We start from the raw sequence: 19,905 nt of genomic DNA, 5'->3' as shown, positions 1-19,905 counted from the left end.
TGGGGGAGGACCTGGAGAAGTCCTGCAGTCGTGCATGGGAGGAGGAGACCAGGGAGCAGGATAGAAGGAGGTCCTGTGAGGAGCGAAGGGTACGGGTAGGGTGGTACTTGGTGTTCAGGTTGGTGAGGTAGTCAGGGGAAGTGTTGTGAACGGCTTTGTAGGTCAGGGTTAGGAGTTTAAATTTGATGCGTTGGGCAATCGGGAGCCAGTGGAGGGAGAGGCAGAGGGGGGTGGCAGAGGTGGAGCGGGTGGTGAGGTGGATGAGTCTGGCAGCTGAGTTCAGGATGGTCAGGAGCGGGGAGAGCCTGCACTTGGGTAGGCCAGTGAGGAGGGAGTTGCAGTAGTCAAGGCATGAGATGATGAGGGAGTGTACTAGAAGTTTGGTGGTGTCTGGGTTGAGGAAGGAGCGTATCTTGGCAATGTTGCGAAGATGGAGCCTGCATGTGTTTGTGAGTGATTTGACATGCGGTTGGAGGGAGAGGTTCGCGTCAAGAATGACGCCAAGGACTTTGGCTTGCGGGGCGGGAGTGATAGTGGAGTTGTTGGTGATGATGGATAGGATGGGGGGGGGGTGTTGGCAGGGGAAAGATGAGGAGCTCGGTTTTGGAGAGGAAACACGAGAAAGAATATATAATATATTAGCAAACACACCATACATCAATGCAGTTGTAAGTGGCTGGAGCCATAATGATTGATACCTGTAGCACTTGTACCAGGGTGGAGAGGTTGCATAAAGGACAGAGAGAATCAAGATGACTACTTGCCTTGAGTACAAAGTACAGTCCCAGCCCTTCAAAACCACCGTTGTCTGTAGAATATTCCCTCTTGGTAGCATTGAATCAGCCAAAGCCCCAGTAATGGTAGAAAAGGCAAAAAAATGAAAAGTTGAAGAGGACTATGTGAGTGGAGAAGAAGTAAGCAAGAAAGAACCAGTATGGATTGACAGGTTTGATGTGGCAGAACTCGAGTGACCTGCACAGAGTCCTGACCTCAACACTACTGAACACCTTTGGGATGAATTGGAAAGCCAGGCCTTCTCATCCATCATCAATACTCTTTTGGCTAAGTAGGAACACATTTCCAACACACTCCAAAATCTTTTTGAAAAGCCTTCTCAGAAGAGTGGAGGATGTTATGGCTGCAAAAGGAAGGGGGTTGGGGGGGCAGCTCCATATTAATGCCCATGGTTTTGGAGTGGGACGTCCAACAAGCCTACGTATATAGGTGTGATAGTCAATGTCCACAAATATTTGTCTATATAGTGCAACTATTGATTTTGTCCTGTGTCTACTGTTGGTCAACTATGGCCGCCTTCATATTTCTCTTAGCAAAGGCTCCCATAAAATACAGCGGGTATAGAAAAGAATTGTCCCCCTTTTAAAATAATCACATTTTATTATTTTGCAGCCTGAAATGAAGACAGACACAGTTTTTGTTTTTTTATCCAGCTGCATTTATTCAGTACAACCTATAACATCCAAGTGAAAGATATAACACCAAATATGAAAAACGGAATCACTGAGGTGGAAAAAGGATCACCCCCCTCCTAAAAATGACTTGTAAACTCAATCAGGTGTAGCTAATCACCTTCTTAATGGCACACAAAGCCACTTAACTGTCAACTGTGATCAGCTGTCGTCATTTTGATTAGCTCAACATGAAAAGAGCTTTCCTGGAGCATTTCAGTCCCCGGTAGTGCAACTGAAGCAAACAATCAACTATGGGTGTCAATCCTGTCACAACCTATGGTAGTGAGCTCTATAGGTCCACAGCTTGGGGTTCCCCAGGGTGCGGAGTCTAAGCCCCAGCCTGCTTGTTCACCAGGGCCCCTGATAGTGGGGATGGACTTGCAGCAGGCAGGGATCAGGTCGCGGCCCCCAGGTACACCCAGCTGAGGTGGAGGAGACCGCTAGCAGGAGCAGGGTACAACGGGAGAAGACACAGGGAATCCAATGGGCAAGCCGAGGACAGGACAGGTGGAAACAAGCAGGGTCAGGAACAAAGCCAGGGTCGGTACACAGATAGACAACACAGAATTCACAGAGGAAACACACGGGAGCTCCAACAACACGAAGTTGCTCAGGCAAAGTGAGACAGACTGAGCATGTCTTAAATAGACAAGCCAGCTAGGAGGTGGCCCAGGAAGTGATGAAAGGGGAGGACATGAAACCCAGGGAATAGCAGACGATGCCCATAGGTGAGCACAGACAAACACACATGTGAAGGAAACAAGAGCAGCAAGGAGGTAAGAGTAGACACACAAGAGGCTGCAAGCTAACTTGTGACAAAGGCACTGCCAAAAAATCTCCGGGATAAAGTTGTGGACGGGCACAAGTCAGGAGATTGATACAAAAACATTTCAAAGGCTTTATCAATGCCTAGAAGCAGAATGAAGTCTATTAATAAGAAGTGGAAGGTATTTGGTATAACACAGACCCTCCCTGGATCAGGACGTCGCTCCAAACTGGATGAGAGAGCCAGGAGGACACTGGTCAGAGAGGAGACCAAGAGGCCTACAGCATTTCTGAAGCCGTGTCAGGAATTGATGACAAAGAGCGATCATTGTGTGCATGTGACACCAATATCACAAATCCTCCACAAATGTGGCTTGTATGGGAGGGGTGCAAGAAAAAAAAAGCTGCTCCTTAAGAAAGGCCACATGCGGTCTCCACTGCGCTTTGCCAAAACACACCTTGAAGATTCTGAGGCCGCATGGAGAAAGGGGTTCTGGTCAGAGGAGACTAAAACTGAATGATTTGGCCTCAACACTAAACAATATGTCTGGTGTAAATCCAATCCAGCTCACCATCCAAATCCCACCATTCCTACAGTAAAGCATGGAGGGGGGAATATGCAGCAGGGACTGGAGCACTTGTCAAGAAAGAAGGAAAAACGGATGGGACAAAATCCCGTCACATTCTTGAGGAAAATCTGCTGCCCTCTTCCAGAAAGTTGTCAATGGAAAGAAGGTTTTCCTTCCAACATGACTATGACCCAAATCACACTGGAAAAATGACCCCACAATGGTTGGAGGATAAAAAAAGTGAATGTCCTTGCATTGCCTAGTCAGAGCCCAGACCTCAACCCCATTGAAAATCTGTGGAATGACTTGAAGACTCGTCCACGAACTGTCCCCATCCAATGTCACTGAACTTGAGCAGTTCTGCAAAGAAGAGCAAAATCTAGATATGCAAAGTTAGTAGAGACATCCCAACAGACTAAAGGATGGAATTAACCCCTTCCAGACCGGACACTTCTACCCCCTTCCTGACCAGGGCAATTTTCACCTTTCAGCGCTATCACACTTTGAATGACAATTGCGCGGTCATGCAACACTGTACCGAAATGAATTTTTTTCCCTTTTTTTTAGACAGATAAAGCTTTATTTTGGTGGTATTTATTCACCGCTGGGATTTTTATTTTTTTTGCTATGTAAATGAAAATGTCAAAATTTTGAAAAAAAGTGTTTTTTTTTATAAAATTTGCAAATAAATAATATTTCATCATAAATCTTTGCCAAAATTTATTCCGTTATCTTTTTAGTAAAGAAAAAAATCCAAATTAGTTTATAACCAAAAATTATAATTTTTAAACATTTTTTTTTATATATATTTTTTTTTTTTTACATACTGTCACCCTAGCAGTACAGTGTCACCATGGTGACTCTGTACTACTTGTGGGGGATGATGAAGATTTTTTTTTTTTTTTACACTGATTGCTTTTACACCCATATAGGATGTAAAAGCAATCATTTCTCTTTCTCTCTGTGTGCATTCTTGCAGTCATTGAGAAATACTGTGTGAGCTGTGATTGGTCACACCTTGTCACATGGTACAAGGCTGTTGTGAATAGCCTTGTACCATGTGACCTCTGTGATCATTCACAGATTTCACATATAGTAAGCAATGATGTCACAAGTGACATCTCGCCTACTACTTTGCATGTGATCACTGATTGGCCAATCAGTGATCACATGATCGAGACCTCGTACAGAGGTGCCGTCCGACGATCGGTGTTTCACTGTGTCCGGAGGACACAGCGGGCACCGGATCGCGGTGCAGCGCGCTCCCAGGGAGCGCGGACAAGCAGGGTGCGGGGAGGCCGTTTATAAACGGCCACCCGACCCTGCAGTGCCACCATCCGGCCGTTTATATGCAACGGCCGGTCGGGAAGTGGTTAAAGCAAAAGGGGGTTCAACGAAATAAGGGGGGATCCTTTTTACAACTCAGTGAATCTGTTTTTGATTTTTTCTTATTTTCTTTCGACATGTTGGTGTTCTATCTTTCAGTTAGATGTTATAAGTTGCACTGAGTAAATACAGCTGTATAAAACAAAAACTGTGTCTGTCTTCATTTTAGGCTGCAAAGCAATAAAATGTGCTGTTTTTAAGGGGGGATGATTCTTTTCTATACCCACTTGCAGCACTAAACTAATATCTGTTCAACAAATAGATTACTTTTTACTAGCTCAATAGTTACACAGAAATAATATTGTTATGTCATAAAATGATTTCTGATTTGTAATTCATGTGTAGTGACCCAATTAAATGTTATTGCTTTTTTTGTAGTACGAGATGTAAAAACAGGCCGGTACTTGAGTACACTGTCCCACCCGGACATCACCCGCCTCCTGTGTCTCGCTGTCTCTCGCACTCCTGATGGGCTCTGCCGCTGGGTGACTGGGGGTAAAGAATTGCTGATATGGGAAGCACTACCAAAAGGAGCTGCAGTAGATGTGTAAGTCGTCCTTTTCTCTCTTCTTTCTGTCTTTATATGTTTTACTTGGAAATATGGTGGCAGGTGTTTTTTATAGGTATCACATTGAGCATTGCCAGCCCTGGCAAAAAGGTTCCTTCCACAACATATAGTTACATAGTTAGTCTGGCTGAAAAATGACAAAAGGCCATCCAGTTCAACCATTAAAAAAAAAAAAGTTATCCTACTCCCACAGTTGATCCAGAGGAAGGCAAAAAAAACAGCAAAGCACGATCCAATTTGCTCCTGCAGGGGAAAAAAAATTCCTTCCTGTGGCTTACCAGCTCTGTGTGTATCTATGGATGCACACAACCCAGCTCAGGAGTGTGCCTGCACAGATGCCCCCTTAGCACATGGTTTGCTGAGGGGACAGCTGGAGGAAAGAGAACCTGACAATGCCCGCAAGGGACTCCAGAAGAGGAGGCAAAGGCCTCTCTGTGCAATATCGTTGCACAGAGCAGATAAGCATAGTTACATAGTTAGTCTGGTTGAAAAAAGACAAAAGTCCATCCAGTTCAACCATTAAAAAAAAAAAGTTCTAATCCTATATCCACAGGTGATCCAGAGGAAGGCAAAAAAACCCAGCAAAGCACGATCCAATTTGCTCCTGCTGGGGAAAAAAATTCCTTCCTGATCCCCCGAGAGGCAATCGGATATTCCTGGATCAACTTTCCCTATAAATGTTATATCCAGTTATATTCTGTGTATCCAAGAAAGAATCCAGGACTTTCCTACAGCAATCCACTGAGCTGGCCACAACCAACTCTGGAGGGAGTCTATTCCACATTCTCACAGCTCTTACTGTGAAGAAACCTTTCCGTGTTTGGAGATTACATTTCTTTTCCTCCAGACGTAAAGGCGAATAGGTAAATACTTGTCGACAGACAGTACTTGCAGTACATTTTTAGTACATCGTTAAGAAGTGCAGAACAAAAATACCGTATCCTGCTCCCTCAAATCATTCTTCTGTAGTATAATTAAAAAAAAAAAAAAAAAAAGCTCACTGGTCGGTGTTACTTCATAGCAATGGTGAGCTCTCTGCCTGTCATGCCGGTCCCAGGGGCCGGAGGAGGTTTTATATGGATGGTGTATCTGATTAGGTAAAAATTATTTATGGAGACAAAGTGAATGTTTACACTACTATAGGTATATATTGTATTATTATTTCAGGTACTTATATAGCGCCATCAATTTACACAACACTTTACATATATATTGTACATTCCCATCAGTCCCTAACCCTCAAGGGGCGTACAATCTAAGGTCCCTAACTCACATTCATACATACACATACTAGGGACAATTTAGACAGGAGACAATTCACTTACCAGCATGTCTTTGGAGTGTGGGAGGAAACCGGAGAAAACCCACGCAGGCACAGGGAGAACATGAAAACTCCAGGCAGGTGGTGCCATGGCTGGGACTCGAACCAACGACCCGAGTACTGCCCAGTGGAAGTGCTAGCCATTTAGCCGCTGTGCTGCCTTCTTAACCGCAAGTATCAGTACTCGTACTCGCTGATCAAAAAAGGGTATCAGATCATCCTTAGTTGAGATCCAACGCTCTGTCCCTTTCTTGTAGGCCGCTCTTCGTCCAATGACATCGGTGTCCATGGTATGCAGACTCTCATCAGCCTTCTTGAGTGCTGTTATCCCGCTGCTGCCAACCAGTTTGTGATGAACTAGGACCAAAGAGAGAAAGCACACCCAGGCAGATCACACAAAACCTAATGTTTATAGGGAGGTTTGGGTGTACAGAAGCGGTGGCATTGGAATAAGCAGTTCGGGAGTACCTGGAGGAAACCCACGCAGGCACAGGGAGAACATGAAAACACCAGGCAGGTGGTGCCGTGGTTGGGATTCGAACCAACGACCTGAGTACTGCCAGGTGGAAGTGCTCACCATTTAGCCACTGTGCTGCCTACTTGACCAAAAGTATCAGTACTCGTACTCACTGATCAAAAAAGGGTATCAGTGCATCCAACGCTCTGTCCCTTTCTTGTAGGCCGCTCTTCGTCCAATGACATCGGTGTCCATGGTATGCAGACTCTCATCAGCCATCTTGAGTGCTGTTATCCCGCTGCTGCCAACCAGCTTCTGATGAACTAGGACCAAAGAGAGAAAGCACACCCAGGCAGATCACACAAAACCTAATGTTTATAGGGAGGTTTGGCTGTGCAGAAGTGGTGGCATTGGAATAAGCAGTTCCGGAGTACCTGGAGGAAACCCACGCAGGCACAGGGAGAACATGAAAACTCCAGGCAGGTGGTGCCGTGGTCGGGATTCAAACCAGCGACCCGAGTACTGCCAAGCGGAAGTGCTATTGTACTTTACATCTGTGGATTAACACATGTACAACCACCTTGCATGGGCTGCTTTTGTTTTCCTAACTGAACATTATTTTCTGTTTTTTATGATTTTATTTTTTTTTGTCTTATTGTAGCTCTGCAATTCCGGTCCAGTTTTGTGCAGATTTCCTGCATCCTGCTTCAGAAAGCGAATCAGAGGAGGATGAAGGTAAGCCTAAGGAAGTCATCGGGGTGGAGTAAAATATCTCCTCAGAGGTTCAGATGGTTATCTATATGCATTGATCTCCCATGTATCTAGTTTTGATTAGCTACTGAAATTTGCTGGACAAACCTGTGAAGGAGTGGGCAGGAGGAATAGATTCTGTACTTGTTTCCATTGTTGTACAAAGTTTCAGTGTATCTGGCAAATGATTAGATTTAGAGTGAACTAGTGGCCAGACTACAGGACACAAGTCTTTCCATATTCCTAAAGATGAATTCCAAGAATAGTGTCTTTTTTTCACATCGTTACATTGGTCCAGCTTGGACCAATGTAACGATGTACAGTTGTGTTCAAAATAATAGCAGTGTGTTGAAAAAAGTGAATAAAGCTCAAAATCCTTCTAATAGCTTTTATTTCCATCCACACAAATGCATTGGGAACACGACACATTCTATTCCAAATCACAACACGAAGAAAAATAGATCAAATTTGTGTTGTTCCTCTAAAAAAATGGAAGAAAAGTGAATATTAGACGGTTCAAAAAAAATGGCCGTGTTTGTATTCTTCTTTACAAAGTCAAACATTCACTATATAAACTGAGAAATGTTTGAAGATTTTGCTTTCCTTTGAATGACTTCATGAATATTTGGTTGTAGTCGCACTGTTTCTGAGAACTGCTGTACATCTGTGTTGCATGGAGTCACCCAACTTCTGGCCCCTGTGACCAGGTATTCCAGCCCAGGATGATTGGACCACATTCCACAGTTCTTCTCTATTTCTTGGTTTTGCCTCAGAAACGGCATTTTTGATGTCACCCCACAAGTTTTCTATTGGATGAAGATCCGGGGATTGGGCTGGCCACTCCATAACGTCCATCTTGTTGGTCTGGAACCAAGATGTTGCCCGTTTACTGGTGTGTTTGGGGTCGTTGTCTCGTTGGAACACCCATTTCAAGGGCATTTCCTCTTCAGCATAAGGCAGCATGACCTCTTCAAGTATTCTGATGTATTCAAACTGATCCATGATCCCTGGTATGCGATAAATAGGCCCAACACCGTAGTATGAGAAACATCCCCATATCATGATGCTTGCACCACCATGCTTCACGGTCTTCACAGTGTACTGTGGCTTGAATTCAGTGTTTGGGGGTTGTCTGACAAACTGTCTCCGCCCACTAGACCCAAAAAGAACAATCTTACTTTCATCAGTCCACAAAATGTTGCGTCATTTCTCTTTAGGCCGGTCAATGTGCTCTTTGGCAGATTGTAACCTCTTCAGCACATGTCTTTTTCCCAACAGTGGGACTTTGCGGGGACTTCTTGCAGATAGCTTGGCTTCACATAGGCGTCTTCTAATTGTAACAGTCCTCACAGGGAACGTCACACCTTCTTTCATCTTCCTGGAGCTGATTGTTGGCTGAGTCCGCCCCATTTTGGCTATCCTTCTATCCATTCCAATGGTAGTTTTTCGCTTTCTTCCACGTCTTTCAGGTTTTGGTTGCCATTTTAAAGTATTTGCGATCATTTTAGCTGAGCAGCCGATCGTTTCTGCACTTCTTTATATGTTTTCCCCTCTCCAATCAACTTTTTAATCAAGGTACGCCGTTCTTCTGAACAATGTCTGGAACGACCCATTTTCCTCAGAATTTCAGAGAGAAATGCACTGTAACCAACATGTCCAACATTTGCTGCCTTCCTTCCTTAAATAAGGGCAATAATTGCATTCTCTGATTGGACGAAAAGGAGAGCACCTCTCTACCTTTTCAAGCCAGAGAAAGCTTTACATTTATCCAGAGAATGCAAAGCATTTTCTGAATGGTGCCCATGCTGAGCAGCCAAACTCCTGTGCTCACAATGCATCAGACTGGCTGCTCAGCACGGGACTCAAAAACAAGTGTAGATCACCTCAAAAGTACAGCAGCAACGTTGTTCAGAGCATCGGTCCTCCTATCCACTACACATCTGTACTAGTCCCAGAGGCTAGTCAGTAGCGCTGAGGAAAGGGATTTGTCCCCGAAACGCGTCAGCCATTGGATTGCACTGACAGTTGGAACACCTTGCCTGCCGTTGTGGCCATCGTCTTAATGCAAAATCTTTTTATACACGCTTCGTCTTTGAGTATGTTTTTGTCTTTTATACCTTTGAATAAACCTTGGATAATGCACTAGGTGTGCGCGCCACCTGTTTACTCTTCATCTAGTGGCTGATCTCCCCATCTGAGGAGGGCTGCACCCCTGAAGCATCTTCCTTTGGGTAACTCTGCCCTGGTCCCCTTGGCTTCCCTTTGGCTGTCCATTTCCTGAAGCTCAGGAGAGTACATATGATATCCAGTTCAGTAGCCATGTCTACTTCAGTCATTTCCATCTCCCAGGGGCAATGGCTAGGTATGGTGTATAGATAGTTACATTGGTCCAAGCTGGACCATGCCTGGAATTCCTAGAATTCTTCTTCAGCAAGCACTAAATTAGCTTTCACACTGACCTCTGTAACTGCAGGAAGTTTGGAGCAATTTATCCTCACGATAAAGCGGAGCGCCACCCAAAAGGGAAAGTTCCGCTTTAAGGACTGCTCCCCCGCTCCCCATTAAGGATTGGCACCTTTGGGGGGTGGGCGGGTACCCAAATTTGACAGGTACCCGCTCCCAATTCCGGTCGGATCGCCTAGGCCAGTGGTGGGCAACCTTTTTTTTTCAACTGAGCCAAATCTCGCCAAAACCACGATTGAAATTTATTTTGAGAGCCACATTTTTAATTCATCCCCCATAGTAATTCATCCCCCATATAGTAATTCATCCCCCATAGTAATTCATCCCCCATATAGTAATTCATCCCCCCTATAGTAATTCATCCCCCATAGTAATTCATCCCCCCTATAGTAATTCATCCCCCATATAGTAATTCATCCCCCCTATAGTAATTCATCCCCCATAGTAATTCATCCACCATATAGTAATTCATCCCCCATATAGTAATTCATCCCCCATAGTAATTCATCCCCCATATAGTAATTCATCCCCCATATAGTAATTCATCCCCCATAGTAATTCATCCCCCATAGTAATTCATCCCCCATATAGTAATTCATCCCCCATATAGTAATTCATCCCCCATAGTAATTCATCCCCCATATAGTAATTCATCCCCCATATAGTAATTCATCCCCCCTATAGTAATTCATCCCCCATAGTAATTCATCCCCCATATAGTAATTCATCCCCCATAGTAATTCATCCCCCATAGTAATTCATCCCCCATATAGTAATTCATCCCCCATATAGTAATTCATCCCCCATATAGTCATTCATCCCCCATATAGTAATTCATCCCCCATAGTAATTCATCCCCCATATAGTAATTCATCCCCCCTATAGTAATTCATCCCCCCTATAGTAATTCATCCCCCCATATAGTAATTCATCCCCCATATAGTAATTCATTCCCCATATAGTAATTCATCCCTTATATAGTAATTCATCCCCCATATAGTAATTCATCCCCCATATAGTAATTCATCCCTTATATAGTAGTAGTAAGTAAGTAGCAAGTAGTAAGCCAAGTCCCCCCTGTGTCAATTCACTTACCTTTGCTCCGCGCGTTCCTCTCGCCGTGTTCCCACGCCGTTCCGGTCTTCAGGGCGGACTGTGAGAGGAGCCTAGCTCCTCTCACGTTCATCACGCTGCCCCGCCTACACACATCCTGACAGCCAATCACTGGCTATCAGGATGTGAGTGGCAGCGAGACTGTCCAATCATTGCATTTGAGCGCGCTGCCCTGGCTGTTTTTTTTTTGGATCACGCTGCAGAGTCCCTGCCGCCCGAGAGGAGGGAGGGGAGCGGGCGCCCGGCACACAAGAGCCGCATTAAAGCGTGTAAAGAGCCGCATGTGGCTCATGAGCCGCGGCTTGCCGACCACTGGCCTAGGCGATCGGAAACGGAAGGTGTCCTCCCTCCCTCCCCGTAGTCTTGTGGGACACGTGACAGGTCCCAGAAGACTACAGGACCATTCACTATCGCCTAAGGCGATCGAAAGTGGAAGTTGTCCTCCTCCCTCCCTCCCCGTAGTCTTGTGGGACACATGACAGGTCCCAGAAGACTACAGGACCATTCATGAAGCGCAGCGCTACTCGCGCATGCGCAGTGGTTACCCGGCTGTGAAGATACAAGCAGTCACAGCCGGGGGCCCACAATGAAGATGCCGGCCTCCTGGAATCCAGGACGGCCAGTGAAACGGGCTGCGGGGGGACACCACGGGACCGGGGGACAGGTAAGTGGCTGTTTTTTTAAAAGTCAGCAGCTACAGTTTTGGTAGATGCTGACTTCTATTTTTTGACAGGTGAGCACTGAAGTCAACTGTCTCTGCAGCTCACCATGATCCCCCTTCCTTCATCCCCCAAAGCTCCTGCTCTGTTTCTACATTAGATATTAGAAGTCTGCTGCGTCCCTGCTGAGAGGAGGGGGCAGGAGGAGTACAGCTGCTGCATCATTGCAGGCTGGGGTCAGCAGGGGTATCTGACCTGCCGAATCACTGCTAGGAACAGATAGTTGAGCTGCGGACAGATCACTGCTGAGAAAAGAGAACTAAGGAACTAAGGGAGTGGTGTGTGGCAATGGAGCGCATTGGGGATGATTTACTAAAGGCAGATAAACTGTGAACTTTGCAAAGTGCAGCTGCACTCCGCAAATGCAATTGCTCCAGAGCTTAGTAAATGCGCAGAAGCTCTGCTGACTTCCAACATCCAATCATGTGCAAGTAAAAATGCTGTTTTTTTATTTTTCTTGTATGTGATTGGGTATTCTTTGCAAAATGGAGCTTTACCTCATTTACTAAGCTCTGGAGCAACTGCACTTGCAGAGTGCACAATCCATTTGCCTTTATTAAATCATCCCCTTTGCATTCTCTTTTTTATGTGGATTTTGCACAACGTCCCAACGTTTTTGGAATTGGGGTTGTACGTTGTTGATGGTGTGATTGGACGGTACAAAATATGTTTGCCCTTTTATCCAACTCTAGAGACAATGGGGTTGATTTACTAAAGTCAAACAAACTGTACGCTTTGCAAAGTGCAGTTGCTCCAGGGCTTAGCAAATGAGCAGAAAATCTGCTGACTTCCATCACCCAATCACATGCAAAGAAAAATTATGTTTTTTTTATTTTCCTTGCACGTGATTGGGTATTCTTTGCAAAATAGAGCTTGACTGCCTTTACTAAGCTCTGGAGCAGCTGCACTTGCAGAGTGCACAGTCTATTTGCCTTTAGTAAATCATCCCCATTGCATTCTATTTTTTATGTGGATTTTGCACAACGTCCCAACTTTTTTGGAATTGGGGTTGTACGTTGTTGATGGTGTGATTGGACGTGATTGGAGAGATATGATCCCCATGTATAATACATAAGGGGGGGTATGATCTCCATGTATAATACATAAGGGGGGGTATGATCTCCATGTATAATACATAAGGGGGGATATGATCTCCATGTATAATACATAAGGGGGATATGATCTCCATGTATAATACATAAGGGGGATATGATCTCCATGTATAATACATAAGGGGGGATATGATCTCCATGTATAATACATAAGGGGGGGATATGATCTCCATGTATAATACATAAGGGGGATATGATCTCCATGTATAATACATAAGGGGGGATATGATCTCCATGTATAATACATAAGGGGGGATATGATCTCCATGTATAATACATAAGGGGGGGATATGATCTCCATGTATAATACATAAGGGGGGGATATGATCTCCATGTATAATACATAAGGGGGGATATGATCTCCATGTATAATACATAAGGGGGGATATGATCTCCATGTATAATACATAAGGGGGGGATATGATCTCCATGTATAATACATAAGGGGGGATATGATCTCCATGTATAATACATAAGGGGGGATATGATCTCCATGTATAATACATAAGGGGGGGGATATGATCTCCATGTATAATACATAAGGGGGGATATGATCACCATGTATAATACATAAGGGGGGATATGATCTCTATGTATAATACATAAGGGGGGATATGATCTCCATGTATAATACATAAGGGGGATATGATCACCATGTATAATACATAAGGGGGGATATGATCTCCATGTATAATACATAAGGGGGATATGATCTCCATGTATAATACATACGGGGGGGGGGATATGATCTCCATGTATAATACATAAGGGGGGATATGATCTCCATGTATAATACATAAGGGGGGATATGATCTCCATGTATAATACATAAGGGGGGATATGATCTCCATGTATAATACATAAGGGGGGATATGATCTCCATGTATAATACATAAGGGGATATGATCTCCATGTATAATACATAAGGGGGGATATGATCTCCATGTAGAATACATAAGGGGGATATGATCTCCATGTATAATACATAAGGGGGGATATGATCTCCATGTATAATACATAAGGGGTGGATATGATCTCCATGTATAATACATAAGGGGGATATGATCTCCATGTATAATACATAAGGGGATATGATCTCCATGTATAATACATAAGGGGGGATATGATCTCCATGTATAATACATAAGGGGGGATATGATCTCCATGTATAATACATAAGGGGGGATATGATCTCCATGTATAATACATAAGGGGGGATATGATCTCCATGTATAATACATAAGGGGGGATATGATCTCCATGTATAATACATAAGGGGGGATATGATCTCCATGTATAATACATAAGGGGGGATATGATCTCCATGTATAATACATAAGGGGATATGATCTCCATGTATAATACATAAGGGGGGATATGATCTCCATGTAGAATACATAAGGGGGATATGATCTCCATGTATAATACATAAGGGGGGATATGATCTCCATGTATAATACATAAGGGGGGATATGATCTCCATGTATAATACATAAGGGGGGATATGATCTCCATGTTTAATACATAAGGGGGGATATGATCTCCATGTATAATACATAAGGGGGGATATGATCTCCATGTATAATACATAAGGGGGGATATGATCTCCGTGTATAATACATAAGGGGGGGATATGATCTCCATGTATAAATACATAAGGGGGGATATGATCTCCATATATAATACATAAGGGGGGATATGATCTCCATGTATAAATACATACATACATCAGTGGTTCATATAGTGAACTCGGTGTAGAGTTTTTCCCCCCGAGGTCATCACATTGGACAAGGGGGGCGCTCTTTATGTCTGGAGGAAAAGAAATTTAATCTCCAAACATGGAAAGGTTTCTTCACAGTAAGAGCTGTGAAAATGTGGAATAGACTCCCTCAGGAGTTGGTTGTGGCCAGCTCAGTGGATTGCTGTAGGAAAGTCCTGGATTCTTTCTTGGATACACAGAATATAACTGGATATAACATTTATAGGGAAAGGTGATCCAGGGAATATCTGATTGCCTCTCGGGGATCAGGAAGGAATTTTTTTCCCAGCAGGAGCAAATTGGATCGTGCTTTGCTGGTTTTTTTTGCCTTCCTTTGGATCAACTGTGGGGTTTTTTTCAGCCAGACTAACTATGTATGTAACTATGTAACACTGAGGAGTTTTTCAAACATTTTTGTGTAAAAAAAAGTGCCTGAAAAAGCTCAAGAAAACTGCTTCCCTATGTATGTGAATATAAATCTATGTATGTTTTCACACTGAGGCGTTGCGCTTTCGGTGCAGTGTAAAAACTCCTGTTTGCAGCATCTTTGGGGCATGTTTGGGGAGTTAAAAAAAAAACGCCCCTTCCCATTAAAATCAATGGAAAACGCCTGAAAAACACCTCTGAGAAGTGGTTTTGGTGCAGTTTTAAGTCACGTGTCCTTTAACCTCCTCGGCGGTCTGATTATTTCCGATTTTGTGTGCTGAAAGCGGTACATTTTTTTGCATGGAAATATGTAGTTTTTTATTGTAGGCTGTAATTTTTAGGAATAACTCACTGAAATCTGTCCGAACAAGAGTCTAGTAAACATCCCGGGTAGGATAAAATTTGAAACACAAAATCATAAATTATAATATAATAAATAATCTTAAAAAATAATAATATAATAATAAAATTAATTCAATAATATAATCAAACCAAAAACACTGAAATGTGAAATACAGAGGCAAATTCGCACATCACTGAGCAAAGTCGCAGAATCGTTTTCAGTGTCTAATGAGGAATTTCCCCCACGAATCATTATCACTCAATTCTGCAAGTGGTTCTGATTTACTATCGCTGTTCTCTAGCCGGTCTAAAACCGCGTCTGACCTAAAGGGACGCTTTTTGGACGCCATGGACGTTTCTCAGTTTCCAGGCAGAAAGAACAGTAAAAATGCAGGCAGGGCGCCGGACAAAGCACTCGGGACAAAATGTATGTGAAATGCATTGAAACAGCAATGTTTTACTAAGTAATAGTCATTTTAAAAAAAAAATACAATTTAAAAAATTTCAAATTTGCCGCCGTTTCCGGCGCCCGTACGTCCCGACGTCACAGGGACCGGAACACGGAAGCCGGATGCCGGCATCGGCCGGAGGAGATGGCCGGGGATGCTGCAGGGGACACATCGCGGGAGCGCAGGACAAGGTAAGTGCTGCAGGGAATCCCTGAGCAACGCCGCATGGTAAGCCCGAGTGTAGCTCGGGGTTTCCGCTTTTGGTACTCAAATTTTACCCCGAGCTACACTCGGGAATACCGCCAGGGGGGTTAAAGAAAAGCGGTAAAAACACCTATGCGGTTTTGAGACGTTTTTGCGGCGGATCAGTGTGAAAGTAGCTTTAAGCTTTGACAAAGAAAACTGGAAGCTGATTGTTTCTGTGCAGAGCTGCACCAGATTTTGCACTTTCCAGCTTTAGTAAATATCCCCCATTGTCTTCTGTCTCCACAAGCTACTCCCTGAGTAGCCGTGTACATTGTCAGCGCTATGTCAAGCCTGTAGTCAATAAATAAAATACAAACTTTCCAGCACTCAGCTCTGCCAGACAGCAAAGGGGACCTAATTAAAATCTGTTTCTGCAGTATTCTGAAATGTACTTCTGGTGTCTTAAAAGTTATTTGGCTTGTCACCAGGCCAATAAATCTCCCAAACAAGGCCACAAACAGCAATACAAACCTGAGAAAAAATCCATTCTGCACCTTCACCTTAAGCCCGGGTTAACACTGATGCGGTGCGGAATTCTCAGCGTTTTCAGTGCGAATTCCGCACCGCATCAGATTCGTGCCCCCATTCATGCGGGTGTGTAAGTTAACCTCCCTAGCGGTCTGATTATGTCAATATTTCTGTGCTCAAGGCGGTACTTTTTTTGCATGGAAATTTGTTGTTTTTTTATTGTAGGCCTGTAATTTTTAGGAATAACTCAGTGAAATCTGTCCGAACAAGAGTCTAGTAAACATCCCGGGTATGATAAAATTTGAAACACGAAATCATAAATTATAATATAATAAATAATCATAAAAATAATAATATAATATAATAAATTTAATTCAATAATATAATCAAACCAAAAACACTGAAATGTGAAATAGAGCGCCAAGTTCGCACATCGCTGAGCTCAGTCGCAGAATCGTTTTCAGTGTCTGATGAGGAATTTCCCCCACGAATCATTATCACTCAATTCTGCAAGTGGTTCTGATTTACTATCGCTGTTCTCTAGCCGGTCTAAAACCGATTTTGACCTAAAGGGACTTTTTTTGGACGCCATGGACGTTTCTCAGTTTCCAGGCAGAAAGAACAGTAAAAATGCAGGCAGGGCGCCGGACAAAGCACTCGGGACAAAATGTATGTGAAATGGTTTGAAACAGGAATGTTTTACTATGTGATTTTAGTGTATTAAGTGAATGTACAATTTTGACATTTTTTCATTTCCTGCCGGTTCCATCTCCCGTGCGTCCTGTACGTCCCGACGCTCCCAGGGAACGGAACCCAGAAGACAGATGCCGGTATCGGCCGGAGGACATGGCTGGGGACGCTGCAGGGGGGACATCGCAGGAGCGCAGGACAAGGTAAGTGCTGCAGGGAGCGCTTCATTTATTTCAGGTACTTATAGAAGCTTTAGAAGTGCTGCAGTGTATTCCCGAGTGTAGCTCGGGGTTACCGCTTCTGGTACTTAAAGTTCACCCAGAGCTACACTCGGGAATACCGCCAGGGAGGTTAAGTTAACAACACCCCAAAATCGGTCCGCAAAAAAATCGGTGCGATGTGCAGAATCGGATTGCATAGGTGTGAATAGCGATTCGACTCTAGTGCGGAACAAAAAGGGTCCTGCACGTTTTTGGTGCAGTGAGAATAGAGCCATACAAAATGTACAGCTCCGATCGCACCGCACACAAATCGCATGTGATTTGCACAGGAATGCGGTGCGGTTCCGGTGCGAATCACATGTAATTTACCGCACTGCATATATGTGATCCCGGGCTTAATGCCTTGAAGAGGATACATGGCTAACAGTGATTTATTTATGATGCCATGAGAGTCCATATAACATAGATGGCATATATAGTCCATATGCAGGACTACTGGCCAATTTTGCTATTTCACAAACCTGACAGGGGTTCTAACACTTCTATCCAAAAATAAAAAAAAACTAAATTTTTTCTGTAATTTCACTTTATTGATATGTGAGGTCTGTTACACAGCTCTTTCCCATCCCTCTTTTTGACTCAAATCCATTGTTATCTCTTTCCTCCAGAGTTGTCCTTTGTTTAAAGTGGTTGTAAACCTCAGACATGAAATATGAACAAAACATACCCCTCTATAGTGTGTACTTGTCTCAATTATGAGCACCAAATGTCATTTCTGTCCAATGCTTCATTCCTCTGCTATCTGTATGAATCACGTCTGTCAAATTTCCCTGACACCAAAAGATATAAAGATAACAGGGGAGGAAGCCCCAGCACACAGCCTGTGATTGACAGCCTAAGCTCAGTTCCAATATGAACGGCAGAGTGTCCTTTCCCTCCAATCAACTCTCAGAGCTCTCATCACTGAGCTCTGCAAACTTTAACTTCAGCTCTCCGCCCTCTGTTTTCTGACAGCTCAAACAAGTTGTATAAATTCTGCACTTTGGACAGATAACTTATGTAGGAGGGTCTGTTTCATTTCTGTGTATCACCTGAGGCCAGTCACTTCACTTAGTATATGTAAGGGCTTACAACTATGTTAATTCGGATATTGAGGATTGGGATCAGGGGCATTGTCAGAATGCAGTAGGCCTGTGTGAAAGATCATGAGTTCAGTATTTCCTAGCCTCTGATCCACCCAATACAATTTGAGCTCTCTACTCCCAGAGGTGAGGAGGAGAAGGATCCAGTGCGGCGGCACCCAGCCATACAGTACACTGCAGCCCCAAGTGACAGGAGCATTTACAGCTATGGAGTCAGGACAGCATCGCTGTGTGCACCATCCTACCTAGGGCCCATGTGCCCTGCGCACATTCAACACATTGAGGATACGCCACTGTTTGGGATAATCAAATGTGCTATTTATGAACTAAAAGGAATTATGTTGCTCTTGATCAGTGGTCTCCAAAATGCGGCCGGGGGGCTGGATGCGGCCCTTTGCTTGCCTTTATCTGGCCCTTGGGGCACTATTTCATTCACCAACAATGGGGCACAGTTCCTGCCAAAGACACCAATAATGGGGCCCAATGATGCCAATGAAGGGGTACACTTCCTCCCAATGAAGGGGTACACTTCCTCCCAATGATGGGGCACACTTCCTCCCAATGATATCAATTATGGGGCACACTTCCTCCCCATGACACCAACAATGGGGCCCAATGACTCTTATGATGGGGCACAATTCCTACCAATGGTACCAATGATAGGGCACTATTCCTCCCTATTACACCAATGATGGAACACTATTCCTTCCACTGACACCAATGATGGGGCACCATTCCTCTCACTGACACCAATGATGGGGCACCATTCCTCCCACTGACACCAATGATGGGGCACTATTCCTCCCACTGACACCAATGATGGGGCTCTATTCCTCCCACTGATAGCAATGATGGGGCACTATTCCTCCCACTGATACCAATGATGGGGCACTATTCCTCCTACTGACACCAATGATGGGTCACTATTCCTCCCACTGACACCAATTATGAGGCACCATTCAATCAATGATGGGACATTCTCTTGGTTTCCCTAATACCAAAGAATCACTGTTTACTCCTACTGGCCACAGCCCCCCCCCCAAAAAAAGTCTGAAGGACAGTAAACTGGCCCTTTGTTTAGAAAGTTGGGAGACCCTGGTCTAGATTCCTTTAACCAACATCATGTGCACCCATGGCATGAAGGACCTAACCCCAGTGGATGCAACATCAACCCCCTTGGACTTACTGAAGAATGCTGCAGTGAATGGCGCTCACCAAACTACATGGGGGCTGTTGCCTGCAGCATCCAGAACCATCCATGGCCATAGGAAGAAGAGGTGGAAGCCAACCTATGATGTCAAATGACTGGGCTGAAATCAATGGCAAAATGGGGTATGTTCAAAAAAAGGGGTGGGGTTGGGTTTGACTGGGGGCTTTGAGAGATGGAGTACGGGTAGATTTGACTGGAGAACGGGATAGATATTAGCTGGAATTGGGCTTTAAATGAAGTCTGTGTCCCTGTAGAGGACA

General features: G+C 44.1%; 1 long non-coding RNA gene across 1 annotated transcript in view; it reads left to right on the top strand.

Moving 5' to 3' along the window:
- LOC149437120 (uncharacterized) overlaps nucleotides 1–19,905 on the top strand; it is a 38,551-nt gene that overhangs the window by 9,623 nt on the left and 9,023 nt on the right. The window contains exons 2-3 of the long non-coding RNA XR_016308179.1: nucleotides 4,568–4,736; nucleotides 7,197–7,270. This is a non-coding gene — a long non-coding RNA (uncharacterized LOC149437120). The remainder of the gene's footprint in view (nucleotides 1–4,567; nucleotides 4,737–7,196; nucleotides 7,271–19,905) is intronic.

Source organism: Staurois parvus, unplaced genomic scaffold (assembly GCF_062004578.1).
Source record: "Staurois parvus isolate SC_StPar_1 unplaced genomic scaffold, SC_StPar_1.0 ptg001311l, whole genome shotgun sequence".
NCBI classification, from domain to species: domain Eukaryota; kingdom Metazoa; phylum Chordata; class Amphibia; order Anura; family Ranidae; genus Staurois; species Staurois parvus.
The sequence above is the reverse complement of the archived record's forward strand: the minus strand, read 5'-3'. Positions and strand labels throughout refer to the sequence as shown.